General features: G+C 39.8%; 1 protein-coding gene across 4 annotated transcripts in view; it reads left to right on the top strand.

Moving 5' to 3' along the window:
- LIN28B (lin-28 homolog B) overlaps positions 1-26,523 on the top strand; it is a 93,383-nt gene that overhangs the window by 36,879 nt on the left and 29,981 nt on the right. The window lies entirely within an intron of this gene.

Here is a 26,523-nt window from a genome sequence, read left to right as displayed (position 1 = left end):
AATATAGCACACATCAAGATCATGTGGAAGGCAGACATGGGTATAGAAATAAGTAATGGGAAAAGGGAAGGAAAATGCAGAAAGCAACCCATTTAAATCAATTTCACCTTCTATCAAGGAGTCTCTGAACACCTGTGAAATTGCAGTACATACATAGGAATTTATTGTCCAATTGTTGCAGGGGAATGTTGCCAGGGCAGCATTGATGCACCTCTTTGGGTAATGCCCTTGAGTTGTCATTTGCTTCCAAAATGCACATTTTCAGTTTTATTGTCAATACTGGGTAACCACTTTCACATAGAAAGTTGGTGGCACTCTTCTTACCTGCAGTAAGGCTGCAGATCTCTTGAGGGTTAGGAGACTTCTGATGGGTATTCACCATGGGGGTTCACTCCGGCCGCCATTTTGTTTCAGCATCTACATGCAACCACCCGGTGGGGTTGTATGGAATTTTGGAGTGCTTTGTCATCAGTATGCTGATGATACACCACTCTGTTTCTCTTTTTCATCTTCTGCAGGTGAGGCAGTGCATGAGCTGAATTGATGCTTGATGGCAGTAATAGACATCATGAGGGCAACTAATCTTACTCTCAATCCAAACAAGACTGAGATGCTGTTAGTGAGTGGTTCTTCTGTCTGACTTGAGTGGTGTGAAGCTCTAGATGGGATCACGTTGCTTCTAAACAGGTTCATAATTTGGGAATTTTCCTGGATTCCTTGCTTTCATTTGAGGCACAGGTGACTGATGGTGGTGCAGAGTGCCTTCCACAAGCTTAGGCTGATGGCCGTGTTACAAACCTATCAGGACAGGTAATATAATACAAACTCTGTCACATCTGCACTGGTTGCTTGTACACTTCTGAACCCAATTCAGAGTGCTGGTTTTGACCTATAAAGCTATTTATGGCTCCGGACCACAATATCCTTCAATCTAAGGGTCTGTCCTCTGAGAGAGGTTTGTTGGATTATAAGGGAGAGGCTATTCTCAGTTTTTGGAACATTCTCCCCAGTGAGATCTGCCTGGTGCCTTCACTGAGGTGTTTTTGGGCTGCAGGTAAAATTTTACATGCTTTCCCAGGCTTTTGGTGGAATACAATGATATTGTTTGCTGATAGCTGTGCTGCTAAAGTTTCTGTAGCTGTTCCTGGGCATTGGTGATTTTTATGAATTGTGTGTGTTTATATTTGTGTGTGCTCTTTAAAATGTTGTATGTCAATGGGATACCTTTTGTTCGTTGGCAGGGGGGAAGTGTAAGAAGCGACTATCAAGTTCCAATAATAATTATCACAGATTTCATTTTAAACCAGGTTGATTTTAGAGACATTTAATAAGATCAACAATGAAAAACAATTATTAAACAATTGCCTATTCTTACCTACCTGACTGTAACAGAAGCCTGAAAAAAACCCATTACTGGTTTTTCTCTGTTTGCTTCCATCTTGCATTATAGATCCATAAAACCTTAGTTGAGATCATCTTTATTCATATTGGCATCAAGTGGAGGCATTGTTTCTTTAATATTGCAGCCCTCAAAGCATTCAGGGAGGAATCCTCAAACTTTTCATTGGTATAGCCACACTGCAAATATAGGCCTGCCTCAAAAGTAAGTTGTTAGAGGTTGATATAGTCACCTTTTAGGAGTATAGCATATATCTTTGTACGCCTTGCTATTGTCTAGGTTCCTGTCATTAATCCCCCACATTCTTCCCAAAGTAGGGCTCAGATTCTAAGTAGTATGTGTCTACAGCTTTAGGTGATAGGTACTTTGTCTTCCTTAAAAGCAAATATGCTTAGGGTTGAAACCTTACTAAGCAGTTAGTTACATTAAAGTTGGTCAACTTTATCTGGAAGCAAATTGTGTGCTGCATCGGGGTGTGCTGTTCATTAAAGACTCTTCCATGTATGCTCAATCTTTTATTTCTTCAGGCTTCCTGGACTTCTCTAATAGAAATTATCTGACCTATATAAAGAACTGAATACTCTCAAACAGCACGAATAGCTAGGATATTATTTCCAGCCCTGCAATATTTCTGATTACCAGAACAAATAGCTGGTGGTTCTGTAATCCTAATATTTTACTTGAGAGTTGGGCCCATTAATTTTAGTAGAGCTTTTTGCACTCCCATATTGCTTGGACAATCCTTGCAGTGCATTACAATTGCTGGGATCTACTTCCAGGTGAAAGCATTTAGGATCAAAATTCTGAGTTGCTCTCTTATCCACAATGAATTCCAGCATTCTTTCTGAGTTGTACTCACAATACAAGCCACATTGGTGATACTTGAACTTGCTTGTAGATGGTGCCTAGAATTGTGCTCTGATTAAATTCACTTGAAGGCATGTTCTGTTAGTTTAAATGAAACTCTATTCCATGTATCCATGCTTAGTGTGACAGTCTCTGACAATTTCTTTAAAAAACCTCTGAAACATCAGCACACAAACAGCTCTGATATAGCTTCATTGAATCAGTAACTAAAATGTTGCAAATAAATCTGTATTCTACCTACATATCGCGACGCAGGTGGCGCTGTGGGTTAAAGCCTCAGCGCCTAGGACTTGCCGATCGAAAGGTCGCCGGTTCAAATCCCTGCGGCGGGGTGCGCTCCCGCTGCTCAGTCCCAGCGCCTGCCAACCTAGCAGTTCGAAAGCACCTCCGGGTGCAAGTAGATAAATAGAGACCGCTTACCAGCGGGAAGGTAAACGGCGTTTCCGTGTGCGGCTCTGGCTCGCCAGAGCAGCGATGTCACGCTGGCCACGTGACCCAGAAGTGTCTCCGGACAGCGCTGGCCCCTGGCCTCTTAAGTGAGATGGGCGCACAACCCCAGAGTCTGTCAAGACTGGCCCGTACGGGCAGGGGTACCTTTACCTTTACCTTACCTACATATACCTATACCAGACAACATGCTAAACCACACTTCAGCACTATGTGAATGAGCTTTTTATTCCTGATGGTCTCTCCCCTGCTCAAATTGTGCTGGGATTCCCTCTCTTCCATCCTCATTGCTGTTGAATGTGATTTCTGCTTACTATGCAAAACAGGGTTAGAAATTGGGAGCGCACTGTGGTGTCTACTCCTGATTTTCAGGGCAAGTAGAAACAGTTTCCCCGATCAGACAAAAGGACAAACCATTATTTTTCCTGAAAAAAATGAGGGAGGGCATAAGAGGCCTCTGAAGTTCATTTATAAAATGCCAACCCTTATAATTGCAAACCAGCCCTCACTGTTCCGTAATGCAGTGCTAAAGCCTAATGATCCACAGATGTTCTAAGAGGAATGATTTTATTCAGAAAAATAAATGACTTCATATTCATATAATGATGATATTGGTGCATTGTTGCTGTTTACTGTTTTGGGTTCCCCTCCCCTTTTGTTGTATACAGCTTTCTTAACACATGCTAGCAAGTAAGCAAGTCTACCCAACTCTCCTTGCTATCCTGCTTTAATTTAAAAGTTTCTTTGCTGACCAAGTGCTTCACCATTTGTGCAAAGTCAGCACTGGTCTTTCTCATCCAGTCAGGCTTTTCTTTCTTTCTCTCTCCCCTCTCCCACCCCTCCCCTCCTTGTTGCAATGAGTGGCATGGCCATCCCCTATTCAGCAAGGCTTTCCCCTCCTCCATTTTGTGGAGATAGGATATCTCTGTTTAGGCAGTATTGTAGTACTAAGCATAATGTCAGGGTTTGGTGTGGGTTTTTTTAAGTTATAAAAAAAATCTGGAAAGGCCATATAAAGCCATTTCCTATTTAACAAATTGAAATACTTGCATTTGAAAACAAAGCAAACAACCTTGTGGCTAAATTGTGGTGGATGTAAATTTGTAAGTGCTGAGTTGAAAGCTGCAGTCTGCCTTACGGGTTCCCTCCCCCACTCTACTCAAGATTTAGAAATGGTGAGGAATTTGCACCCTCTTGACTCAGGTTGCAGATCCTCTTGGTAAAACCAGGGAAGCCGAGAGGTCACAGCTATTCATTGCCTATTATTTCCACAGGCATTCCATTGCTCTGCAAGTTGTCAGAACTTTTCTTTGCTATTGGTCTACAGGAGATTTTAGAACTCCATTTTTGTTAGCCTATTATGATGTGCATTGTGTTGAAAAAAAAATGCAGCAATTCTTAATATCAAAATGCTTTTCATGTCACTGCAAATGCATCTAAAATACATGACTTTAAAAAAATTAAAAAAGTAAGTTGCATTAAAGCTGTGTACATAAATATAAGCATGGTGTATCTTTTGGGTCAAAGTAAATTATTATCGCACACTATTTCCAATAGGATATAATAGACAGGAAGTTGGAACAGGAACTGAGACAGAGATGGCTAATCTATGTGTTGTTGGATTCCCAGCTCCCACCAACCCCCAACCATCACAGCCAGTGGTCAGAAGTGACAGGGACTGTAGTCCAGTAATATATGAAGGGCCACTGAGTAGCCACCCTGATCTAGGAAATCTAGGTTGAAAACCTGCCTTTGTTGTGGCTATATGGATTTTTGCCTTGGATATGACTCAGTATTGTATGGATGGGCATGATCTTTAATGTTTCATTTTTGCTGAGCCATTTTGAGCACAGCTTTGGAAAAGAGGTGTGTCTATATTAAATCAAATCAAACTTTGACCACAATCCTATACACACTTACTTATAACCCATAGCTATCAGTGAGACTTCTGAGTATGAATGTAGACATTCCCTATGTTTGAGATGGGAGCATTGACCCACCAAGGAACTGAATTTTATAGAGTTGTTAGAAGCCTTTCACAAGGATGGTGATGCTGAATACGTATCAATATTCCTCTCCACAGGGCTATTGTGAGGAAAATTAAAATATCTCTGTAGTGTAAATAATAGCATAAGACAACCATAGGCTTTTAAAATTGGTAATATTACTAGGTTGATAACACTAGACACAATGTTGCAAAAGTTAAAAATGTGAAAATTTATTTGGTTTCAATTTAATGAATAAATAAAATTATTAGGAGGCATTTTAAGCATGTTCCTAACTCTACCCTTGAAATCAGTGCTGCTCAGCATGATTAACACTTGCTAAATTGTGCCCTCTGCTTTAAGAAAATTGCCATATTGAGGAAAAGGCTGTTCAGCTGATTAATATACCTGCCCCCTCTCTACTTAATATTTGTCCTGGCACTTCCCAATAAAGGGTTGTTTACATGATTTGGTATTAAAGTCGCAAATACTGTAAACCAAACCCAGATTGAAACAAATGTCCAATGTTTTGTTCTTATCTCTGCATCCCAAACACAGCTTTGGTGCAAAACTTTTTGGACCACAGGTCTGCCTAGTTATCGGATACTCTTATTTATTTAAGAAGGCTTTGAAGCACACACATGGGGTTGGAACGGGGAAGAGATTTTTTTTTAAAAAAAAATGCATTATTTTTTTTTAATGGCAGAACAAGTTGAGGTGACTCTCCAGAAGTAAAGAGGTTGTTTTGTTTGGAAATGATGAATTGATGTCCCAACCAAAGTCTTTTGATTGTAGCTCTGGCTTTAGATAAAATGCCTGAATAATTGCTCTTGCAGTGGGCCTGGGGAAGATGCCGTTTCACTTTTTTGTTTTGTTTTTTTTTTTTAAAAAAAATTGGGTGCATTCAAAAGGTTAAAGTGGGGCCTCCCGATAAGATTAACTCTGCTCCATTATAGCTCTTTGGCATGCAGGCCCCACCCTTGAATAGCCCTGTGCTGCTAATACCATGCCTTTGTTTCTTTTGCTGGAAGGGTGTTTTATAAATATCCCCTCCCCCAGAAAGGAAAGAAAACAGCTCTTTCCCTTTCACTGCCTTTGGTCATGTGACTTCCCTTCTCTCCCCCCCCCCCCAACCACCCTGTGAGTCATGGCTAGGGGTTGAAGGTGAATCAGAGAATGATTCAGAGATCAGAAATCCTATTTTGACATTTATAACAAATTTGGGCCGAAAAGGCTTGTAATTGAATTCATAACAACAGACTAATAGACCCAGACACACAGAGAGAGACACAGACACACACTTACCTTAATTGATGCTTATGCTGAAATGCCAACATATTATTTTTAAGGGAGAGAGAAATATAAATCTACTGCTTCTTTTATTTTAATAAGGCTTAAGCTGTAGAACTCAATAAGAGTTCAAAGGGAGGTGGGGAGGGAGAAACTGAATTCTTTCAAGTATACACATGTATGTGGGGGTGGCGCATGGAGGGAGAAGGAGAAATGTTTCCTGTTTCTGGATAACTTGAGGTTACTGAATGATACCATATTTTCTTAGAATGTACATGGATGCTGAGGTGGGGGAGGGGCAGCAACCCACCCACCTAGCCGGTGGTGGGTTTTATGTCAGACTGAAATCTGAAGACAAAAAATGTTTGACCGACAGCATTGCAGCCTCTAGATCTTGTTGTTTTGCTCATTGATAATTTTGTTTGGTTAGCTGTTGTTGGTTTTTTTCCCTTTTAAAGGAAATGTTCTTTCCTAGTCTAATTAAGTACTTATGTCATCTAAAATCATGGTGCTGTTGTAGGTTAGAATCCTAGTTAAAGGCTCATTTTGAGGGTGGCTAGTTTGTGATTGGGTGTTTTCTGTCTTGCTTTTTTAATAAAAGAGCAGTTGGTCATATTTCAACATCAAAACATTGAAAGATCTCTGCCGGAACCCTCCATTCATTTTTTCTTGGTTTGTGTGTTTAGTTTTGTTTGTCTTGGTTTTGAAGGTCTTATCTTGTATGATAAAGCTAATCGGATTGATTGATGATGAGACAGGCTGATTGTTTAAATGTTTGTGCCTAGCTAAGTATAAGTCAAGTCAATAAACGACTGTGTTATGGTACAGAATTATTTTAGATCTAAATCACCTTTGAACATTTCCCCATAAATATTTTTGCTGAAGTTCAGCAAAGATTTAATTATGTACCTGATTTGGGGGGGGGGGATTTCATGTATTTCTATGCTCAAATTACCCTTCTAGACTTCTGTACATACTCCAAAGCAGTTGGTAGGCACTGTCAACTCTGATAATCTTGGAGCAGGGTAGAACTGAATATAGTTTTCCGGCATCCCATTTTGCAGCAGGTGATTAAGCCCTTGCATAACTGTCAACACCAATGACATGGTGGAGGGGGAGGGGATTAGACAATAAATATTTGCTAACTTGTTTTCAGATTGGAGGCATGGCTTTGTGGAAACTAGTGCTTGAAATAAACTGAGTCTGTGGGGTGTGCCTGTGTTTTAAGGAAAGCTCTTTTTAAAAAAGAGTTCAAATAATTTGTTCCTCATTAAGAGTTCATGAATGAATTAGAAAACAAAGGAAAAACTTTTCCATGAAGATCACTTTGGTTTTAAAAATGTGATCTTTTTACCCCTATTTTCTTTCCTGGGATGTTTTTAAGTGGAACAAAGCTACTGGTATGGTTTTTGTTCTTTCTCTGTTTTATATTGATTGTTTAATGCAGCTGCTTAGGATTTTAATTCTGTGTTTTGTTGTTCTTTACAAAGATAATATTTCACCCAGAAAGCATTAGTTATTAGGCAGCTAAGAAATATAAAAAGTAAATAAGACTTGTAGCAGTTTTAATGACAGTAATGTTTGTGACTAAGTTAAAAATAACTGTATATTTTAGTATGGTGGGGAGTGGTAATTACTTCTTTTGGATGTAGGTCTCCAAAAATTCTTCATCTGGTAATGCATAATGTTTATACTAAATTTACTGTGTGAGTCAGCCTAATTCCACAAACATGTCTTGAATGGAGGGTGCATTCCAGAATTAATGGTTATACTTTGCTAAACCTGGGCAGCCAGAATGCTTAATTCAAGTGCAACATTGTAAGCAGATCTTAACAAGTAAACAAGCTGTGTAGTTTGCAGAAAAGTTCAGCTGTGTGTGTTTTAACTTTGGCCTCCTTCATTTTAGCACTATCTGATTAGCCCTCAGAACACTTTACTTTTATATTGCTTAGCAACCCAGAATGAGGGGGAAGCTGATTAGAACAAAGGCAAAGTCAGGAAATTTTCAGAGTAGTAGAGAGGGGAGAAAGAGACAGAAAGAGTTTGCTATCTATCTCTCCATTTCAGTGTATTCCATTCTCCCTCTTGCATTCTAAGAGCAGCATCGATGGTTTTCCCCATCATGTTCATCCTTTCAGCAACTTTGAATGTTAGGCAAGACCCTGACTTGCCAAAGTCTCAAAGGGAACTTTCTTGAGTAAGGATTTTTTCCATGGCCTAAGTCTTCAATTGGGACGCGGGTGGCGCTGTGGGTAAAAGCCTCAGCACCTAGGGCTTGCCGATCGAAAGGTCGGCGGTTTGAATCCCTGCGGCGGGGTGCGCTCCCGTTTCTCGGTCCCAGCGCCTGCCAGCCTAGCAGTTCGAAAGCACCCTCGGGTGCAAGTAGATAAATAGGGACCGCTTTCTAGCGGGAAGGTAAACGGCGTTTCCGTGTGCAGCTCTGGCTCGCCAGAGCAGCGATGTCACGCTGGCCACGTGACCCGGAAGTGTCTTCGGGCAGCGCTGGCCCCTGGCCTCTTGAGTGAGATGGGCGCACAACCCCAGAGTCTGGCAAGACTGGCCCGTACAGGCAGGGGTACCTTTACCTTTAAGTCTTCAATGCCCAGTTCCACAGCATCTGATTGATGCCTGTTTTAAAATTGAGTGTTAGATAGGGAAACTTATCAAGCCTGCATTTGGGATGTAGTTTATGTCTTGTAATACTACTTTGAACCACATTATAGTTTGTGGTGGTTTTTGTTTATTTTTTTGCAAACTGGCAAAACTATCCCATTTCTCCTTTGATCTTAGAAGTTAGCCCTACTGAGATAGCGGTGTTGTCACATCTAAAGCTTTGCAAGCATTATAGCCAAATCCATAATGGGTACACGTCAGCACCACCATGATACCGGACAAGGCAACATTTACCGTATATTGAAGTCAAAGGTGAAATCATGGCAGCTCCTGACTAATCTTTTCTCACATAAATCCAGGGAAGTCAATATGACAACTCCTTTAATTAAGGCTTCATGAGATCGACAGAGTTAGGAACTTCAAGCTTTTGTTTATTAGAGAAACAACAGAGGTATATTTAATAAGGACCTGAAAACTCATCCTTAGTTTTGTGTTTTTGACCACAAGATATTGACTCTTTTATTGATTGTTAGGAGTAAACATTTCTATGGTAACTTTGAAACTGTGATGCTACCGGTGTCCATCTTTAGTAAGAAGACTTTACAGAACCAAAAGATGGATAGTGAAGTTCATGTTTTGCTATAGAGTGTGTTGGTAGATCTGGTCTGTGAATTTTCCCATGTCTTCTCCAATATCCTGCTTCACTGAGAATGAAATTGCCAATTAATTTCATGGCATGTATAACCCTGTCTTTTCTCTCAAAATGAATCCCAAGATGGCAAACACCAAAGGTGAAAGGAAGTGGAATAGTCTAATGTCATCAAATAACACTGTGTTAGGGACATACCGGTAACTGGTATCTGGTGTCCATATTGCAAAGAGAGAGAACGGAAGCAATAGATTTGTGAGAAGGTAGTTTTAGGTTAAACACTCAGAGCAGGTGCACAATGGAAAATCTTTACCTCATTTGCTAGAGGCTTTTAAGGAGAAGCTGGATAAAGCTTTTAGTGACAACAGTTTTAGCAAATCATGCCTAATTTAAAGTACAATGTATAGTATATTAAAATTCTAAAATGTATGATGAGGATGGGCATGCTCTTATGTATGTATTTATTCTAAAGTGTGAATTAAGTCTTAAAGTATTTTTCTCTATTCATCTGTGGCAACACTGAACTTCCTAACTTATTTAGGAATATTAATATTTGAAATGTATTTTATAATCAGGGTTCTGTGAGGATTCTTTTTCACTCATGTTTTTCAAACACAGTTGGATGCTTCAAGTGTAACACTAAAGTTTAGCGCCATAGCAAAGCCTAGGCTCATTTTTGCATTTTCAGTTAACTACAGCTTGCTGTGTCATCTAAACCCAGACAAAGCAGATAATTTTAACAAGAGTTGATGGAGACAAGCCAACTTCAGGCCAGTATTTGTGAAGCTCAGCTATTTTTACTAATCATAGTTAAGGTTAACCATGGTTTAGAGTTCAGAAACAAGGCTAAACTGTCGTTGCTTATAGCAGTTCTGGAGAAGGAATGCATGTACCTGAGGCTCATCCTCTTAATGCTTAACAATGACTTATAATTATATATAAACAGGCTCACAAGTTCCAGTGTCAGTTTGGGATTTTTTGCATGTTGAACTGGAATCAGTGTAGCTTTGAGGAATAATAGTGTTGCAAACATGACAAGGTTAACTGTGGTAAAGAGAGCCATTGTGATAATGTATCAGTGGGAAGACTGAAGGAGATAGCAGCAAAGATAAATCTGCAGAAATCTGAAGCAGTCTGTGTGTGAAGGGTGTTTTGAAAAGCAGGATGAAGTTTAAGGGCTTGACTGCACCTGTGTATTACTCTGTTCAATTTTTCTGAAAACTGTAGAGATTCAAGTGAGCCCTGGAGTTGCATGATGATCAGTATTCTGCTTAACTCTTTATCTTCCCATATGTATTTTATTTTATAACATAGAATAATAAACATAAGAATATAAGACATTGTGCTTTTTTTTTTACTTGCTAACCTGATGTGTTTGGGAACTCCAAGGACAGGCTATGAAGGCAACAGCACTTCCCCAGCAAATGGTATTCAGGGACAGGCTTCCTCTAAATCTGAAGGTTCTGTGTATCTATAATGGCTTATAGCCATTGATAAGAATATTCTCCACATATTTTGTCTATATTGCCTTTAAACAAATCCATCTAAGTCACATGGTTCAATCACGTTTAAAATGAGGCAGAAAAAAATGAACATGCTGTCCAGTTTGCTTGTTTTAAATAGCAATAACAGCAAATTAATAATAAAAGGGAGGATTTTATGTTTCAGCAATCAAAATTGATTGTTTATTAATTTATTCAATAATCCAGTATTTTAACATTTGTATGTTTTAAAGTATGGTTGTAAATTTTTATCTATTTTGTTGTTTTATCTATTTTTTAAACCACTTTGAGAGTATTTTGTCACTCATGTATAATTCCTACTATATAAGTAAGTAAGAGTTAGGTGTGTGCATGGGCCTCAAGATACACTTTGCATCTGTTTATTTTTAAAATGCTGATTTATTTCTAAGATGCTCTGTACATTCTCCATTTCCATGTCAATTTTGGCTTTCAGTACATTTTGTATTCTCCCAATCATTGTAATGGGGAATCAAAAGAACAGCTCCAACTTTTCCCCCTTTTGGCAGGAATGGATAACATTTACAGCCACAGGAAGCCCTTCCAAAGTGTCGGGGATTTGGGAAAAGTGTTCCTTCCATAATTCATATTAGGGCAATATCTTTATTAGACTGACAAAAAGTCCTAAATTTATATTAGTTTCATATTTTCAGTGGAGTTGCAACAGTTTTCCTTTCTCTTTCTTATCTTAAGAGAAGATGTGGTTGAGTGGTGTATATTCTTGCTTGTATATTTTTTAAAACTTTCTGATTCTTCTTGGTTCCTTCAAGATAGCCTCATGTTTTAAGCCTGGAGTTCTATCTGGAATGCTCCCTTTGAAATTCTGAAGAGGTCTGTGGCAGGGGCAGCAGCAGCAGCCGAGGGATTGTTTGTTAAAGCAGAGCGATGTAGGGTTTTTGTTTTTGTTTTTAAATGAAGCTTTTACCTTTCAAAAAATCCTTAGTGGCTGTTCAGTAATAAAAATAAATACAGAACTCTTCAGTATTTGCAGGCCACATTCAAGACAGCCTTGAAAAAGACCATGGACCTAGAGAAACACAGAGATATAAGGAAACATAGAACGAAACAACAAAAAAGCAACATGAGGCATTCTGCAGGCCCTGACTTGGGGAGGTATTGACACCATGATTTAACCTTGGGGAGAGACCCCAAATAATCCCAAGTTATCTTGTTATTCTGCCCCCATTAAAAACTAACGCACACCCCAGTTGACAGGGGTATTCGGTATTCAGTGGATACCAGCACTGAACATCACTGAGTTTTATTTTAGTTTTTTAAGTTTGCTCCTTTTCTTTTTGAAAAGGAAACCGGGGGGGGGGGGAGCGGACTCTGTGACTCAGAGAACACCTGGAGAAATGTTCCACAGGATTTCAACATATTAAGATTTCCTCCCCCAGCCCAAGGTTACAGTTGTGTGTTTTTGTTTTTTTTTAAGCAATTAAATTTACTGTTGGGGTGTGAGGCAATATAAATTGGTTCTCAAATGAGCTTCATAAAGACAAGAAGGTCTGTATTAGCACATACATCCTTTTGTCAAGGGTGAAAAGAAAGAAACTGCTTGGCTTTGAGCACCTATCTGCCATTCTATATTATCTTTAAGCATCCTGCCCAGATTACTGTTGTAAACAAAATATAGATCTAGGAGGTTTGTTGATTTGACTCTTAAAGGTTTTTCTGTGTGGTTCGGATTTTCTTTATGAAACAGGAATCTTAAAAAAACAAAAACCCAACTAATCAGTGAGAGACATTTTGTACCAACTAAGTATTTAGATTTTAGAAAATAATATATTTCCCTTGTTGTTTACACAGTCTGGCAATGACAACATCTTAGTTACACCTAAGTCAAAGTAAGAGACTGTTGTTAGCTTTGAGAAATAATACAAGGAGCGAAATTTGAATCTTTAAATCTCCCTCTCCCCCCCCCGCCCCCGTCTGTCATTCACACATGATAACCTTGTAAATATAAGTAGATCTGAATAGTTTCCTGTTTCCAGAATTGTTACACTATTACAATGAAAAGACAAGATCATAATAAAATAGAATGCAGAGTTTTAAAATGGCAGCCCCAGATCCTAGTTGTTGCCAGGTTGTTCCCTCTGGTGCAGCAAACTAACAAATAGCTGCTTAATTGACTCTGCAATCTGTGAAGTCCTTTGCCAGTGACTTGCTTAGAATTCAACCAACTGTTGCTCCTGTTAGGCCTTTGCAAAGGAGATTTGAAGGTCAATGGTTCAAATCTGGTTTATGTCAGGAGATGTTAAGTGTACATGTGTTTTTCATTCTTTCAACTTTTCCTGTGGAATAAAACCCTGGATTTTAAAAATTTCAGCAGCAACCATTTTTTTAAAAATAAAAAGTGCATAGATTGTGTATTTATATGTGCAACTTCAGTTCTGAAATGCTTGGTTTTTGTTACATCTGAAAATTCTACAACTTTGTCAAACTGATGGAATATTGGGTACATTAAATGTTAACTGTGCATCTTCACTTTTCTGAATCTTACAGAAAATGAGATTCAGCTCCTGTAGCCCTCAGTCCCCCACCCCTCTCTAACACACACACACACCTCACATGGGAATAGCATTTTTATAAACTGAGTTGCGTAGAAAGCTCTGTTTTTATTGAATATGCACCAACTGATTATTATTTTTTTAGGTTAACTTATTTAGCCATCTCAATGGTGTTAAGAGTGGCTGACTATTTTGTTCCAGATGGTTAAATTAGTGTACAGCCATATGGAATGCTGCACATAACATTTGTTTACAGTAAGGCAAAGCTGGAATTGTTTGCACATGAAGGCATGGGTGTGTCGCCCACCCAATAGCTTAGAAAAGAACATAAAATGAACCTGCTGGATCATGCCAATGGCCCATCTAGTCCAGCATCCTGTTCTCACAGTGACCACACAGATGCCTGTGAGAAACCTCGCAAGTAGGATTCTATTACAAGAGCACTCCCCACCCTGTTGTGGTTTCCAGTAACTGGCATTCAGAAGCAATGCTGTTTACAACTGTAGAGGCAGAGCATGGACATCACGGCCAATAGCCATTGACATGTTCTCCAGGAACATGTCCAGTGTTTTAAAGCCATCTACGTTGGGGGCCATCACTGCCTCCTATGGAAGTGAGTGCCATAGTTTTAACTTTGCACTGCATGAGGAAGTACACTGCATGAGGAAGGGTGCACACGGACCCCTCTCACTCTCCAGGCTTCAGGAAGCTATCCTTAAGCCTTCGGAGCTCCGCGGGAGTTCCCGTCGGGCTCCCAAGGCTTGCAGATAGCAGCCTGCATCCTGAAGCCTGGGGCGCGCTTTACAGCGCGCCGCGGGCTTTGTGCAGATATCGGGAAGCCCCACAATCTCGGGGGGAAATGGGGAGGTGGAGCGCCGCCATCCCGGTGTTCTCCAACCTGGTTTGCAGAGTTGCCTGCATCCTGAAGAGAGATGCCTGCATCCCGAAGCCTTCGGGCAGATATCCGCAAGCCTGGGGAGACCGGCGCGACTTCCTGCGGGCTCCCTAGGCTTGCGGATAGCAGCCTGTTCTGGGGGCTAGGGTCGGGGGAAGCTCGGGATTCCCCCGCCCCAGCCCCTTGCCTGGGGGGGGGGAATTTTCTTTATTTCCCCCCCAAAAAAACTAGGTGCGCCCTATGGGGTGAAAAATACGGTACTTTCTTCTCTCTCTTTTGAACTTTACAACATTCAGCTTCATTGGATGTCCCTGAGTTTAGTGTCATGAGAAAGGCAGAAAAGCTTTTCTCTATCCACTTTCTCCATACCTTTTCCTGCTTTCCTGCACATGGTACCTGTGGCCCTCCAGATGTAGCTGGACTCCAGCCAACTTCCACTAGCCCTGACCCTGGGCCCGCACTCTGGGGCTGATGGGACATGGAGCCCCAGCCTCTAGAGGGCAAAAGGTTCTCCACCCCAGCATATAGTTTTACTTGGCTTATGTTTCATCAGGAAATTTGGGTTGTTGAGCTATAAATATTTCTCCTTTACTGGAGACAGTATATAGCAATGTCCCCTCGTTAGATGAATAATAATGTGTATTATTTTTGTAGCACATAGCATCTCAGAGTTGTGCAAAAATAAAGCAGATATGAAGAGAGATTTCAGGGGTTGATGATAAAAAGGTGGGAAAGGGAGAAGCATGAGTGGGAGTTTCAGAAAGGAAGACTGAGATAAACGTAGGCAGGTGAAAAAGAAAGAGATCCTTGGCTGAGAAAATAGAAACTTGGCACTAAAAGGAAAGAACTGAGGAGAGTCACAGAGAATCAAGGAAAGAATGGTAAGTGTAAAAGGAATGTGATCACTTTTAAAGAAAAGGGAGTTTAAATTGAAGGCACCAGGTCAGTCAACATATAATTCTAAGCCAAGCCATAGCTTTTCCTTTGTTTACAGCTCATTGCCTGTCTGGAAGGGACAACGCATTAAGCCTAAGCATGGCTTAGTGGGCAGCAGGAGGAGCAAAACAGCCACAGTCTGCTCTCTAGGAAGCTGCACATTCATGCTAAGCCATAGTGTGGCTTAGCATGACATGCAAACTAGGAAAAGGGAAGACAAAGGTTATACAATAAAGGAAATGCATGGTCAGTGTAAAAAAAAAAAAGAATAACGTGAGTAGCAGGATGGAGATATAACTGGATGGAAGTGAGAAAACTGGAAGATGAAAAAAGCGTATTGCAGTAGTCAAGTTGAGAGAGAATCATATGTTAATGTCTTGGCAAAGGATGAAGTCTAGAAATGTTTTTGAGTGCAATAATACTGTATTGCAGTAGGCTAAAGGTTTCAGAGGTGAGGATCAAGACTGTACACCTGAGTAAAAGGATAGATGTTAGCAGAACCAATAAATCAAATAAGAGAAGGAACTGCTGCCAGAAAATCAGGAAGACAGTTGAGAAGTTCATTTTTAGATGTGCTTAATCTAAGAAAAATGTGAGGAAGACAAGATTAAACAGCAACAAGACATAACACAAGATTAAACAACAAAGCAGAAGGATATGGGCCAAAAAATGACTTGCAATTCATCTGTGGAAAAATTAATAATCCTACATGAATGTATAGTAGTAGCCAAAAGGATAAAAATATAAACACAAATAAGCAAAAGTCCTAGGACTGACCCTTGGAAGGACAGCAGGAGAAGGGAGGAAATAAAGAATATGAGCCAGAAATAAAAGGGGGGGGGGAATGAGTAAAGAGCAACCAGATTGCATAAAAAAGCAACCCATATAAATGTTACTTGAAAAACTAATGGAAGATAAATAAAAGACAATAAATAAAAGACAATAAAATGGTAAGATAATTTGTGTAAAAATCAGATAATTCTAAAAGACTCTGAAATTATCACCGGTAATATATTACTAGTGATAAGAGTCAAAGCAGATTTAGTGGAGTGGCAGGCATAGAAAACTGACTGGAACAGGCCAGCTAGTAACTAATCATCAAGAAAAGACAGACAAGATGTTGTAGAATTTCAGAAATACAAGGAATAGTACAGAGAGTGAGAATTGGAAAGGTTCAGCAAAGGAGAGAGAACAGTTCTTGATCTAAAATATGCAGAAGATGAAGACTTGAAATATTCAGAACAATGGCTAAAGTCAAAGAATTAGGAGAAAAAATAATAGCTGGTCAGCAACTTGTCTTGCTAGAGTTCCCCTTGAGAGAGTCTTGGGGATGGCTGGTGATTGTGAATGGGTTTCTGGGCAAACTCCATATTGAATAGGTGTGCCACAATAGATGCCCTATTGTTCTTTAGACAACTCAAACTCCTTTAATGTTTTAAAGTATTAGATCTTGCTTACTGTTATAATGTGCCAAATCAGATTTGGCAAAGACTGGGGTGAGGTGTTTTGACCAAATTGCGGGAGGCAGTGGAAGACAGAAGTGCCTGGCGTGCTCTGGTCCATGGGGTCACGAAGAGTCGGACACGACTAAACGACTAAACAACAACAACGGGGTGAGGTTTAATTGGTTGTTTAATTTGTGGTAGGGGGACATAAATAGTGAAAGTGGAGGAACAGAGAATTGGACAAAGAATGGTTCAGGATTTCATGGCTACCATATGACTATTATTCACTGGGCTGGTCCATTATCTCAAAGCAATTTACAGCATTTGAATCCTACCTTTCTAACAAACTACTCAATAATATAAGCAATAAATATTGATAAAAATCAGGACCGCAGTGCCTCAATGTCCACCTATCCCTATATAAACTGACACAGACTATGATTATCATATGCCTCCTCCATGAGAGGAGGTTTGTTTTTTATTTGTTTCTGTAGTATGTATTTTTTATATTTTTATATTGTAAACCACCCTGTGATCCTTGGATGAAGGGCAGTATAGAAATTTAATAAAAATTAACATTGACTTACTCCACATAGCAAGACATACTCTGGACTAAATGCTCTTCACAAGGCAGTTTGGTGATCTATACTTGGAAGGATTTTCAATAATCGAGTTGCCATAAATAGATCACTTGCTGGTGATTTTTAGACTCAGTGGCCTTGACATTTTGCAGAGAGCAAATGGGGCAAGTTGGGTTGGTCTGTCTTGGCGATCCGTGGATTCAGGTAGAGGGAGTTTGCAGTTGGTATGGCTGATGTTCCTGTTGTAGTTAGCTGTGGAATGCAGAGATGACACTGGTGGTATAGATCAGGGATGTCCAATCAGTAGATTGCAATCTACTGATAGATCCCTGGCTGATCCTGGTAGATCGCAGGATCCTTATCGTGTACAAAAAGTTACAGGAAAAAAGCTTCCACCCACCCCCCACTCCTCCTACCTCCAATGACAATGGGTAGATCGCTGCCAGTTTTTTTTAATACTGGGAGTAGATCACAGTCTCTTGGGAGCTGGACATGCCTGGTATATATTATTGCTCCTAGGTGCCCTCTCCTGGGGAATTGAAGCCAGTCAGCTCCTTGGTTATATGAGGGAGCTTGGAGCACAGAAGCAGCTGGGAAGATGGCTAGAAGAGAAGCAGATGACCAAGTCAAACCCAAGTACAGTCTTCACAGTCTGTTGTGGCACTGATGGCAGCAAGAAGGGAATGCTTTTTCAGTCATCATTGCCTTGACACAGCATCTTTAACTGTTCTAAGTGGAAACAGTTTCACAAGTGGTATGCCTGTATTCAGTTAACAAAAGCCATTCAGTTAAGCATATGCCAATGGCTCTCCCATGTATGCCCAAGCTCCAAAATGCTGGTAAAGTGCAGCTGGTTACGCTTGTAGTGGATGTGTTATTTATGCAATGTGGATATGGTATCCTGTGTTGTGGTCAGGTCAAGCCTTGCCTTGGAGCTGTATTGTTGTCAGTGGCAGAAAGGAGAGAGCTTTGCTTTTAAATACTTTTCGAGTTTATGGAACCCTTGAAGCTTTAGGTTACTGAACTGAATTGTAACTATATGCAAACATAGTAAAATGTAAGCCAGACTTGGAACTGAAAATGAGAAACTCAATGGAAAATGAAGAGAAGCATCATGGTTAATAAGAAATCATTTTAAACTACTCAAATAATGTAGAGTCATTCTTGATAAGAAGAAATTAGCATATTTATAACACTGTTTGCAGACATGCAGAATTTGGAGACTATGCTGCTAAACTAGTATGAAGGGCCTAGAATTCATGGGGAAATTATGTTTAGGTTTGTTGATGCCTCAGTTATATTTATGGTTTTATCTGATTTGTTTTTTTTAATGGTAATCCTATATGATAACAGAATTTAAATCCACAACCCACACATCACCGTAAAGTTACCAATGTCCCGTATAATTTTAAATCATAGCTACTCAAAATAATGTGCTTTCCTTTTAACTTGTTACTTCCTTCAGAGCTTCATGGAGGAAGCAAAGCAGAGACTGACTTCAGGTTCTATGGGAACCAGAAATCTTGGTTTCTTGTCCCCAACCAAACCACAAGAAGTGTGAGCCAAGCTTGCTTCTTCACAGCAGCTGGCTCATGGTTTGTTTGGTGGTGGTGGGGAGAACCGTGAGTGCAGATTAGCATGATCCATGAAGCCAGTCTCTGGTTTGTTTACCCCTGGTTGAGAACACGTAGGAGTGGTGGATGAGCTTAAATGCTCATTTTTTTGAATAACATGTCATAGTTTATTTTAAACTATAGTTTAAGCGATGTGTGAACTGTTTGTGTGAACAGAATGTATTGGGGCTTCTTGGTAGGGGTGTACACTGACAGCAAGTCTTGGTTTGGATCCTGATTTGTGGCTGTGGAAAGCAGCCTGCCTCACTCTGAGGCCCTTTGCAGTTCACATACAGTGGTACCTTGGTTTACGAACTTAATCCATTCTGGAAGTCCGTTCTTAAACCAAAGCCATTCTTAAACTGAGGCGCACTTTCCCTAATGAGGGAACCACTGCCGGCGCCCTTCCACCATTCGGATTCCGTTCATAGACCAAGATAAAGTTCGCTGACCAGAACACTACTTCTGGTTTTGCGGAGTTCCTATACCAAATAGTTCGTATACTGGGCTGCTCTTAAACCGAGGTACCACTGTATTTGGCTTGGGACCCATTCAGATCTGCTTAGTTGTTTCCCCCCACTATTCAGAAATTTTATATAAAACCCTTTTCCCCATTTGACAAAAATGAATGAAATTTGCAAGCATCTTAACCTCTCCAAAATGGATAAAGCCTGTGACATAGGTCCAGGAATTTTTATTCTAGACAGCATTTAACATCTTATTTTTGAAAGAAATAAAAAAGAAATGTTAGCCCTTCTGAGAACATAATTCTTCCCTAATTCTAGGATAGGTACAATGATTTTCTTGGAATGGCAGCTGTTAGCTTTCAGTTGGTTTTAAAAAAATCACTTAATCTCCCTTAGTTTTATGTGGATGGTTGGCCTGAAAATTACAGATGTGAGATAAATGCTCATGCAGAAGAAAAATGGCAGATTGCAGACATATTGATCCAGGTGCTTTTTTGCTAGGCATATTTAATTTTGAGATGGAAAGAACTGCAAGGGATTTGCTTCCCAGATAAAAGTAAGCACACTGATTACAAGTGTGCCCTGTTGGGCTCAATGGAGTTCTTCCTCTTCTCTGTCCCCACTGTGGTGTTGCTCTCCCTCTGTTATGATACATACCTTGGTGTTATGACCAGCTTAGAGAGATTACTTTCTCTTTCAGTGGTTGCTTGTCTGCAGCATCTTTTAGCGTCTGGGTTACCAAGGTGCCACAAAGCGCTTCAGGGGACCTGGCTTCAACTTAGGCCACATTGTCCACATCCCCACGTTGCCTTTTGCAAACCAAAAATCCTTCTGTGGCATCTTGGCTTACCTTCAGGATTCGTCCAAATCTGATACATCATTGCATATGTGATGATTAGGTGGGAAGTCTGTATCTTTCTTTGTATCTATCTGTTGGATACATTTATTATTATTATTATTATTATTATTATTATTATTATTATTATTATCATCATTATCTATAGCAACTGCCATTTTTAAGCCTAGTAGTAAATGACAACAGCGGCGAACTCTGCTCTAAAGGTCCCTTATGACCATTTTCATTCACAGACTGAGCTGTAAGCAGTGATCTTCTATTCATGCAATGTATTTATTTCATTGCCAGCAATACAATATTCTCAGTTAGAATGGAAGAATAGTGCAGGCAACTTCCTCAGAACTGGCTTTATAAAAAAACACATTGGTTGCAAACTATGATCATAAATGAAAATATTATGCAAATTATCAGCTTGGCTTGGCATTAACCAGCAAGCCTAATACACTATGTACTTATTCGGTAACAGCTTCAAATGAGGAAAAAGTTAATCATTACTTGAAAAATGTTGATATACATGGGCATAGGCAGAAATGCCATGCCCAGTGATGGAGTGAAAGTTGCACAACTGTGCAGAACATTACAGCCTTAGTAATAGGTAGGTAGGTAGGATTTCTTTTTACTTGTCTACAGTTCTTATGCAAAATTTGGCATTACATCTTAGACTTCTGTTTATGAGTTTGAATTATTTGTAAATTAATTCCTGTACTGCAACACATTTCCAGAGATGGTTAGTCACTATTATAAGCTCCCTGTGTTCAGATACCTGTTAAATATTTTAAGTGATATGCCATTTCTATCAGGCAGTTGGCTCAGGCTAAAGTATATATTACATTGTTTCTAAAAATGTAATATATTTCTACTTCTAATTTAGTTAAACTTCTGAAAGAACCATTATCTCTGAACAAAATACATAATTAGTAAAAATTGCTTTGGCCAGAAACATCACTAATAATACTATAGAAAGCAGTGAATCTATCTATCATCTATCTATCTATCTATCATCTATCTATCTATCTATCTATCTATCTATCTATCTATCTATCTATCTATCATCTATCTATCTATCATCTATCTCTATCTATCTATCTATCTATCTATCTATCTATCTATCTATCTATCTATCTATCATCTATCTATCTATCTATCATCTATCTATCTATCATCTATCATCTGTCTCCTGTGCTTTATATGCACTTTCAGTCACAAATGTTTCTACATTTGATAATGTTGATAAACTGTAAGCTGGGATATAAAATTAATGGGTATTCAGCTTGTGTTTTTTAAAAACAATTATTACTGTAACATAAACAACATGCATCTGTTTCATGTTTAGAATTTTACTGCCATATTTAATATTTAAGGAAAACAAATTTGGTCTTAAAATATTGCTAGCTGCACTACACAAAATCCTCAGTTAGAGACTATTTATCCAAGATATTTTATAAAAATTCTTCCATTATAATTGAGAATTATTTTGACTGAGAGTATACTATTTTAAAACATGGAATTTCTTTTCTTTCTTTTAAAAATAATAAATATACTAACCTAATATAATTTGCTAACTCTTTCGTTTCTCACGTAATTTATTGGTTTTATGCAGACCGGGGCTTTAATAGACTAGAATCTCTATCAAGTGCGCTTTAAAGAGGAGCAGAATCCCAGCTGTTTCATGTGCACTGACAGATGTGGCCATAATGTACAAGCAATTTCTCTTGTGAAGCCTCTGAAAAGGCTTGCGCTGTAGAAGAAGCAAAAGCACAGTTCACGGCACAAGGAGTGTTTGGCTTCTTCTTTGCTGCATAATATTTGCAAGTTCGTTCTTTTTCCACAAGCACATGTAGAGCTCCAGTTTAGGTCTGATGCCTGGGTAGACTAGTTTGGAAACATCATTAGCAGTAGTAAAACCCGAAACAACAACAGAATGTGTCTTTGTATGTGTGCTGTAAATAAAGATGTTTTTCCAGGAGCCTGAGCCATAAATTTTTTGATGCAAATGGTTTGCTGATTCATTACCTTTGCATTCAGAAGATCCTTCAGTATTGGCCAGAAAAAAAACATGTTAATAGTTAAGCTATGTGGATTCATAAATCTTAGTATGCTGCCAGCTGCAGTTTGCTTGTTTTTGGGGGAATGCTACTGTCTTTTTCAGAAGGTGTGTATGGTAAGCAGGGAGGCAGGCAGGCATTGTGATCCACTTCCACAGAAAAGCAGTGTAGCATGTGATTAGGAAACTCCGATATCTTGGCAGTAACAAGCTCTGTAGCCTCGCAGTGGCAATGAAAGATGTTTTTGAGATCTGCAGAAAAATGCCACGCCATGAATCTCTCCTCTGCATATGTTATATTGCCTGTGTGGCTGTAGACAGATATGGAGAGAAATCTCCCATGCACAGAAAAAAATGGCCAGTATAAACTATGAAGAAATATTTAGGCACTACTGGCTTATTTTTAATAATTAAAATTTATATTTAAGGCTGGCTGTGATGCTAATTTAATGATATAAGCTTGTGCTTCTCAAACCAATGAAATGAAATGCAAGGAAAATATTGCGTGCAAGGTGAATTTCTATAAGCGAAATGTGTGTGTGTTTTCTCCAGAGCTTTGCATGGTGCATCAGCAGGTGTTCGGACCCTGACTGGAAGCCCACAAAAGAGAGGAAATTCTGAATTAAGGCTCATTATGGGAGCCCTTTCTCCCTCCCATGCTTGTATGCTAATAGGAGTAACACAGGCATATAAAGAGGAGAATAGATAACCATAAAGAGCCCCAACTTGGAGTTTCCTTCCTTTTGTGAATTTAAGTCAGATTCTGAAGCACCCACTGACACTGGGCACAATGCATCAGAAACGTCTTCTGTACAAGACCACTGAAATTAATGGGACTCTCAGAAGGATGGAATTTGTGCAGAGGATGCTCCTGGTAGAATATGTAAGGCAACACTTTTTAAAAACAAAACAAAACACTAAGGGATAATTTTATCAGGCATTGTTTCTTGCTCAATTAGCAATTATTGCTACAGTAGCTAACTGGTGAGTTAAGCTTAAGCAGCCAATCGACCAGAGGGTAAGTAACACTCATTTATCTAATTATTTAGTTAATTAAAGCATCAGCTTAAACTAATAAGGGCACAGGAGCTAAACCCTGTAATAACTTATAGCTCTGAAGCTAAATCTGTTGAACGGCAGATCTGTACAAGATTTTCAGTTCTACCCTAGCAGGCAAGTTTTGGGAGGTCACAGATACCTTTTATTATTGTCCTTTTGTTGGCTTAAATGTAATGTAAGTTGTTTTAGTTGCTGTGGTGTATGGCTGGGGGCTTCAGCTCTTGTATTTGCTAGTTGTTTTTAGCCTATGTGATTTGTATTGTTTATTTTATTTTGTCTTTTGTTTTGAGGCTCTGTGCAGGGTTGTATATTTATTTCTTTATTATGAAATTTCACTGGCCAGTTATGTTTTTGATTGATTTTATGCGAGCTCCGTCTCCCATCTGCCCCTGGCAGCATGGTCAATTGCAAGGAATAACGGGGACTGTAGTTCATCAGAATCTGGAGAGCCTCAGCTCCCACACCCCTGCTAGATGGTATGCAGTAGCAGACAGTATTGTGGGATATTGACATGTGAATGTGGCCCAGGTGAATGGCTAGTAGTAGTAGTAGTAACAACAACAACAACAACAACAACAACAACAACAACAATAATTTTATTCTTTATTCTCAGCACATCTGGCTTTGTTGCCTCAGTAGTCACTCTGGGCAGCTTCAGTTTTCCTGCCATTTCCCTAGCTATAAAAATTTTAGTGGCATTTCCATGTTATATGATTATAGAGATAACCTGTTTGTAGCCCCCTTAACCCAGAAAATAGTGGGAGTTTTGTACTTCCAGTTTAAATGGGTCGATGCCACAGCCATTGTTGCGGTGCAAATGTCATTTAGTGCAACGTGACCACATGGTGTCTGAGACATGACAAAATAGCTGAGTGCAGTGTAAACAGAACATTAGAAAATAAGACAGAAGCACTAGCCTTGTAATTAGTTAAACTAATGCAATAAACTCACATTTGATTGCAGTCCTGATGTTTACAAGGAGGTAGAGGAGGAGGTGATGCCAGTGCACTGGTTGGATTTCCTCTGCCAGCATGTTTGCGCTGCGCTGACCTTACTGCCACCTGGCCTCTCTTCCCTCTCCATCCCAGGAAGTAGCAACAGTGCAACTGACCAGAGTGCCTGCACTATATCATCCACTACCAATGCTATCTCAGTTCAGACATTGCATTGAGCTACAGCACACAAAGCATGGCTTACAGATCCTCTGCAAACCATGGTTTGTCAGTTGGGATATTAGAGCTAAGAATGGCTCAGTCAGAGCTTGGGTAACACTTAAGCAAAAATAGTCACAGCAGCCAAAAATCCCTCAGGTCACTGTAAATCATCAGTCCAAATTCATACCTGAAAAGCCAGGCTTGAGGTGCATTGCTAAAAGGCCAGCAGTGAAGTTGTGACAAAACTGTATTTTTATGAGGTAAATTCAAATGCAAGAATGTTGTTAGGATGTGAAAGCTTTTTGACATTTAAAAAATGGCTGACTGTGTGGTTGTTTATCCCTGACTATAAAGCCAGAACAGATGCAATATATGTGGTTCAGCTGGCAGTCTGCAACTTCAAAAGATGTGTTTTGCTCACATATTTGTGAGTATTTCAGTTACGGCACTTAACCTGATATACTAGCTTTTATATGAGTATTATAGTGGTACCTCTGTTTTAACCTGAAACTGGTCTCATCCTGAGGCGTGCTTTTGCTAATGGGGCCTCTTGCTGCCGCTGCTCTGCCAGCACACAATTTCCGTTTTCATCCTGGGGCAAAGTTCTCAACTCGAGATAACTCTTTCAGGTTAGCGGAGTTTGTAACCTGAAGCGTTTGTAACCTGAGGCGTTTGTAACTCAAGGTACCACTGTATATGGCAATTGAAAAGGAGTTGAATTCTGCTAGGTCCTTTAGCAGACGTTCCGTTTGAAATCATTGGTCTGGTTATACACCAAAAAGGATTTGGTTTCCAGGAAGAGCCTGATGATTGGCTAGAAGGTTCTGAGTAGAGTGGATATAAAGGCAGGCACAGGGTGAATAGTGGGGAGTTGGTAGTCAGTCATTTGGTCAGAGGCTGAAGAGAATGAAGAGTATAGGAAGAGGCAGATGGGAGCAGAGAATCGCTGAGGGAAGCCAGGCAGGAGATTCCAAAGCAGTTGCCCAGGAGAGCTGCTGGCCAGAATGACAGCAGCTGTCAGTTGGTCACAGGAAGCAGGAAAGACTTCAGAGACACAACTGTGACATCTGTGTGGCTGATTTTCCAGCACCTGACCTGAAGAGGGACTAGAGAGGAAAGCAGAAGCAAGCATGTCAGGGAGAAAGTAGCAGCCTCAAGTGGCGGAGTCCAGTGAGGAGAAACTGAGAATTGGGTTCCTAGTTTTGCATAAGGCGTGAGAACTAGGGCTCTCTGGAAGCAAGAATTATCAGTTTTAAGGCAACAGTAACATCTTTTAAAGTGAATGCAACAGATTAAAAGTAACTGTTACCTATTGAAGCAGTTCTCAAAGTGCTGTTAAATAAGGTAACTGTAAATAAATACTATATATCTTTTTAAAAAATACTATGTTATATTTATCCCCATGTAAACTGTACTCCTCAGTCACCAAACACCTCTCTCTTTTGTGGTGCATGGAGAGACATTACCCTGGCAGGAAAAGACTTTGAAAGCAAAGATTGTGCGATCACAAGCATTATTCCTGCTTGCAAAGGGTACACATGTGTCAAGGCCACAGCACTGGCAGACATTCCCCCCCCCAAGTGCCCACCCACCACTTCATATGGCCATTAAACCCTGGTTTATAGCGCTGCTTGCACAAACAGGAAAGAGCTGCCTTGAAACCTTGTGCTCATATGCTGCCCACTTCCCTCTCCGTCTCTCACATATCCAGGAGAAACTCTTTCCTTGAATTATCCAGGGATTATGGGTTAAAAACAAAACTCTGATCAGAACAGAACAAAAAAACCGTGAACTTCAAACACTGGTTTCTGAAGCTGTCTTGTTAAACTTAACCAGTTTGTTTTTAAGCCATGATCCCCGGTCTTGGTTAGGGGAGAAGTTGGATGGCATACACGGAAAGTGAAACTAAATTCTGGCCAAGTCCTTTCCCTGGCCATGCAGGAGGGAGGAGAAAGGGGAAGCATTTGATTCTTCCTGCAATGCTAAGGTATGGTTTAGTGTTGTGTGAGAACTGGGGCACAGTGCTTAAAGGTTTCATTCTTTTTAGTTTGTAAATGGCATTCCAGCTATTTATTCTCTTCATTTAGAAGTTGCTGTAAGTTTTGTATTCTCAGAAAACTGAGAGGGTTCCTAATGAAAGTAAATCCTAGAAAGTCCTTGAAATTGCTGTTCCGCTTCATAACCTTAACAGTA

This window comes from Podarcis melisellensis (assembly GCF_964234715.1).
Source record: "Podarcis melisellensis genome assembly, chromosome: 3".
Classification (NCBI taxonomy): domain Eukaryota; kingdom Metazoa; phylum Chordata; class Lepidosauria; order Squamata; family Lacertidae; genus Podarcis; species Podarcis melisellensis.
The sequence above is the reverse complement of the archived record's forward strand: the minus strand, read 5'-3'. Positions and strand labels throughout refer to the sequence as shown.